The 6,000-nt window shown below is 36.2% G+C and overlaps 1 long non-coding RNA gene across 2 annotated transcripts in view; it reads right to left on the minus strand.

Moving 5' to 3' along the window:
- LOC144296435 (uncharacterized) overlaps positions 1–3,721 on the minus strand; it is a 72,632-nt gene extending 68,911 nt beyond the window's left edge. For both annotated transcript variants that reach the window (XR_013363555.1, XR_013363554.1), the window contains exon 1: positions 3,603–3,721. This is a non-coding gene — a long non-coding RNA (uncharacterized LOC144296435). The remainder of the gene's footprint in view (positions 1–3,602) is intronic.
- Positions 3,722–6,000: the final 2,279 nt, after the last annotated feature.

A 6,000-nucleotide genomic window follows, 5' to 3' on the forward strand; every position in this document is an offset into this window, starting at 1 on the left:
GATTAAACCAGTAGTACTGAACATCTAACTATATAGTCTTCAAAACAACATATGAAGTATATCTTATTTTTTCTCATAAAGAAAAGTTTCAGGGAGGGAGTCATACTCAAAACTATATGGCCCAGTGAGTGGTGAACCAACATTTGAACCAAAGTCTTTGACTTCACGCTGCCTATTAATGTATACTATCTCATTATTATGAAGTCTGTTCAAAAAAGTTATTAGTGCAACTTCAGCACATTGAGCTAAAATAGCAATTTGAAAGACTGCTAGATGATGGGATGCAAAGACAAGACACAGACCTCTCAGGCCTGGAGGAGCCTATAGTTTGAGGCAGGACAGCAGAAAGCCATAAGGCAGAGTACGACAAATGCTATTTAGAAGCACAAGATGTTCATTGCACCAGCAATAGTCTCCCACGTTCACACCCTGGTGAGCTCCCAGGGCTGCCTCCTCTAAAAAGCTGCCCAGAAATCCCTCTCTGACACTTTCTCCTTGGTTCCTATAGCACCTTCCACAAGCCCCTCATCATACAGTATTAACAATATGCATTACATGTCTGACTTCTCCTAGACTTTAAGAAATAAGGGTTATCTGTTTATAACATCAGTCACTTTCTGGGAGACCAGAGTTAGTCAGCTAATCTGGATCACGTGATTTTACCCAACTATAAGGTTCATTAAAGAGAGACATTCCTCCCACAGGAATAAAGAGGGTTCCTAGATCAAGGGCACACTCAAACCTTATCTGGCCTAGAATCTCTAAGCAAGATCTCAGAATCTATTTATAGAAACATGTAAAGCTAGCATCTCAATTAGATTGTCTCTTTTTTATCTCTAAATACTGTATACAGAGCACATTGTTTGGCACATAGCAGAGGTGGTCAATACTATTTATTGAATACATAACATATGAACAAATGAATGAAAAAACAATATAATCTCCCATTATATATATATATGTTTGGATTTTATGGGATTGTAGAGGCTTTTCTCATTTGAAAACATGTTAATTTGGTTTTTGAAGCTATTATTCAAGCTGAAATTAAGATTAAAAATGAGAATGCACAACATTGGAACTTGGAAACTGGATCTGATATTATGCTACAAGGACAATTTCCTCTTTGTTCCAATGCCTTGTCTCTGGATTTTATTATGTTTCCTACATTTCTGGCATTCCACAGGTGTGCTCACAGGATTCCCGAGGGTTCCCAGCAAGGAATCCAGAATCCATGAGGTCCTTTGGTCCAACTCAACTTCTGAAAAGCTCCTTAGAAGCAAATGTCTTCTGCTTATTTTGAGTTCACTATGCAAATGTATGCTAACATCAGCCAAAGCAAATAGTAGATATTCAATAAACCTTTGTTGAATGGCTAGTAGTGTCTCACATATGTACAGCACATTTTTACTTATCAAAAAACATTAATGTACTTGATGTCATCTGAGCTTTAAATTAATGAGATACACAAGGTTGGTATTCTACTTTATAGATGAAGAAACAGAAATACAGAGAAATGATTTTTCCAGAAAAATGAAAACAGGACAACTAATAAATCTGAATTTCAGATAAACAAAATAATTTTCAGTATAAATTTGGGACTCTGCCCCATTGCCAAAATGCAAAGACTTAATAATACTAAAAGATTATTCATTAGATTTACTAGAAATTCAAATTTGACTAAGCATCTTGTGTTTTCTCTGGCAACACTAGCCCAATATGGTGTGTTAGTGGCAAGGCAAGAGCCAATGATCTCATCATGATTGAATCGTTGAAATGCCAACATTAGTCTATATTTAAACCAAACACAAAATGATAGAAATCAGGAGATGCCTAAGTTGAAATGGTAACAATAAGGGCAATGAAATTTTGTCACAATTTCCAACCGCTTTAGGAAAAAAGCAACTTAGCCTAAAGTAACTATGATATTTCATGAGGCATCTTAAATGTAATGAGAGTTTTAACTCGTCCCGAAGATAAGATGTAGGCAACTGGCAAGCTTGTGTGGCCAGCCCCAGAAGAATGTTATTTAGTGGAAAAACTTAAGAACCCCAGGCAGAGAGATGACAAGTTTTTAGCGTGTGCCTACTCTGATGATGCAGAGATGAACCATAGAGTATGGATCTGCTTTCCCAGAGCAGAAAGCCTAACCCTGTAGAAAGTTTCCCTTAAGGGGCAAAGAAGCCAGAAACATCCCACTTGCCATGTGTCAAACCATAGAAGCAGAAAAGAGCAGCTACTTAGGCTACAGCATTACTTATCCTACAGATGATCCCATGTCTGTCTTCCAAGGTCACATTCCAGAGAGACAGCGGCTGCAGGAAACATGAAAGAGCAGTTTCCCTACAGCCTCTATGAAACAGGAGAGAGTACAAGTAGTCCTGCATTCCACCAAGACTTATAGAGTGTAATGTGGACTGGAAGGGAACATTCCCCGCCTCAACACATATGCATCTACATGAGCCTTTGACATAGAGTAGGCAGATGTGGCCAATTTACGAGAAGGTTCATTCAGGAATGTGTATAAGAAACCCCCAGAAACATTCAAACACACCTTGGGAAGACTTTGCAAGGGTGGGAGGGACTCTGTCAGCACATGAGGGCAAGAGACAATAAAATGTTGGTGTGACCCTGATAGTGCCATTGGCTGAGGAGTCTTGGGTTATACAAGGTAGCTAATTACACTCAGTTGTCAACCACTGGATTCTGGGAAATCACCATGTCCAGTTTCAACTATGACAATACTATGTGGCAGCATACCTCAGCTTCTTTAATTAATGTTATCTTCTTGAGTTTACTTCCGATGGTAAATGATTTAAATACTTTAAAGTTTACTTAAATGGTTATGTTTTAAAATATTTTTTATCATCTCAATATATGTAATTTTTATTCGCCTTTTAAATATATTGGCAGGCTCATTAAAGGACCGGATAAAATATTAAAATTTCCCGAGGTAAGACAACCTCCCAGTTCATGAGAACTATATTGCAACAAGCCCTTTAAAGAGAAATATAATGAGAGGGCCTTGGGAATTAAATGTAACTGATCCTATCCTAGAGTTTGTCTAATGAGACGCTTAGGACTTCATATTTTCTTTTGCCACGGGCACCTCTGCTGGTGATTAAAATGCTTTTTTTGAATACAAGAACAAGTGCAATATAGTTAAGACTTTTCTCAAGAACAGACATTAAAAAAAATAAGCATATCAGAATTGACTTGCTAGTGTTTGTAAAAATTTTATAACAAGGCAAGATTTTGTTAATTCATCCCAAATTTCCATATTATGCAAAAACAAAAAGTTGCTTTTCTCATCTGCAAAGTGAGGCTAATACCTAGATTTGCTAGTCATGGCAATGTGACATCCAGTTTTTTGTTTTTTGTTTGTTTGTTTGTTTTGTTTTTTGCTTATTTATTTCATTTTACTCTATTCCTTTCCATAATGTCTCAAAACATTTCCATGGATAGATTTTCCCTAGCTCGGCTTACACTCAGGTGTACAATAGTCAAAGTCCCAGGAAAATGTACTTTTCCATACTAACACAACTTTTTCTTAATTTTATCTACTACTAAAAAGTGCCTCAATTGAGTTTCCAAATTTTACTCACCCATTCTCCAATTTTCTTTGTCATTTGAAAGCCACAGCTCACATACATTTGTACTTCAGATTTGTCCTACCTTCGGGAACAACATTCCTCTCTCCTGTTCTCCAACAGCCACAACCTCTCAGAAGCTCCTCTACCTTTTGTAATCTACCCATATGATGTCATACCCCTGCCCCTCCCCATCATTCCAATTACCTCCTCAGATTTTCTACCTCCTCAGACTTTCCTATGGCAAATGACTCACTAAGTTCACTTTAGCAGAGGTCAACCATTCTCTTCTGCAACCAGCATATATATAAAAAATCAATAGCATTGCACCAAATAAAAACCAAAAGTAGTATTAAAATACAAATGTGGATCCATATACGGATGCAAGGTTCCTATAGTAACTTGAAGTAAATTGTGATAAGTAAAAGATGAATGCTGTAATCCCTGGAGTGAGCACCAAAATTAATGAAAAGAAATACCTAAAAAGCCAAAGGCACTAAAACATTTCATTGACAGAAAAGAAAACAGAAAAGGAAGAACGGAGGAACCAAAAATAAAGGCAAGTTAAAATTAAATAACAGAATGAAAGACCTAAATCCAATTGTAAATTAATTACATTGAATGTAATTGACTTATCACTGATCAAAAGGTAGAGCATTTGAGATTACCTAAAAAGCAACACCTAGCAATATGCTATCATATAAGCATTTAAAATACAAGACAAAATAGGTTGAAAATAAAACAATGGAAAAGACATCACGTGCAGTGAGCATAAGAAAGATGGAGAGACACGATTAATATGAGACAAGATAGACTTTAAGACAAGGAAACTTCCAGAGACAGGAAAAAGTTAAGATAGAACAATCATAAATGTATAGCACCTAATAAAAGGGTTCCATAATACATAAAGCAAAAACTCTAGACTGAAATAGATAACAATTAGAACCAAGGCTTTCTCAACAAATTGATAGAACAGGTAGACAGAAAGTCAGTAATAATATAGAAAGCTTGAACAAAATCACCAACCACCTTGATCAAATTGAGATTTACTGATGCTCCACCCAACAATAGCAGGACTTTCAAGGGCACATGGGACATTCACTTGTATAGACCTTATATGTCAGGTTAAAAAATATTCTCAATAAATGTAAAAGGATTGAACTCATACAGCATGTGTTTTCTGACCCGTAGCAGAGTAGAATTACAGCTCAGTAACAAAAATATATCTGGAATATACCCAAATACATGTAAATCTATACCTCCATGGACACACTGACTCCTCTTCTGTGTACCTTTTCCTTTTCTGACTATGTGAAATCTCTATCTATCTCTCACATGTAAGGACCTTTATGATTGCATTTACAGATATTTAAAAGAAAAGAAAAATACGGGCCCAAGGTAGAATGACTTGCTTCCAGGATAACAAACGAAGTCTTAATTGCAGTTTCAACCTCTCCCAGGATGGAATTTTAAACCAATCAGTCTGGAATTTTCTGGTCAGCACTAGTGAGGTAATCTGCTTGATAAAACCCCCTGCCATCCCCTAAAGGAGGGTAACCTAGCCTGAAATAATCCTGTCTTTTCTTTTGCTAATAACTTTCTAGTCTTTGACTAATCCCCCAACCCGACCCCTGGCCCCATCTATTTTATACCATTCTTCCAGCTCTTGTCTATTTACCAGAAGAGATGCTGCTCTGATTTGTGAGTCTTTGAATAAAGCCAATTAGATCTTCAAATTTATTCAGCTGAATTTTTGTTCTTTAACACAAACAATTTTGATAATCCAAGATTCTTTCCCCATGTCAAGAAACTTAATCATTTTGACAAAATTCTTTTTCTATATAAAGTGACATTCAGAGATTCTGGGGATTAGGACATGGATGTATTTTGGGGGGCATTGTTTAGCTTATTTTCCACCACACCACATTTTCCACATGTTTTTATTAGCCTGAATTACTGATACCAAAAACATTTGAAAATATCAAAAGAAAACAATATCACTTCACCATGAATACAGATACAAAAGATATATATGCTTAAAATATATTCGCAAATCTAATTCTGCAATATATACAAAGAATAATACATTAAATTCTGGAATGTGAGATTGGTTTAAAACAAAATTATTTAAAAATAATTCACTATATTAATACAGTAAAGTGGGAAACTCCTATGATCATCTCCATAGACACAGAAAGTGTATTTGACAAAATTAAACACCCATTCATGACAAAAACTCTGAGCACACCAGAAATTGAAAGAAATTTTCATAACCTGATAAAAAGGACTTATGAAACTGCTACAACTGAAATCATTCCTATAGGTGAAAGACCGAAAGACCAGTCACAAAGCAGAGATGTCTGCCCTCCACCCTCCCCCACCCTACCCCCCAACCTCCCCACCACTACTCTCA

This window comes from Canis aureus, chromosome 24 (assembly GCF_053574225.1).
Source record: "Canis aureus isolate CA01 chromosome 24, VMU_Caureus_v.1.0, whole genome shotgun sequence".
Taxonomy (NCBI): Eukaryota; Metazoa; Chordata; class Mammalia; order Carnivora; family Canidae; genus Canis; species Canis aureus.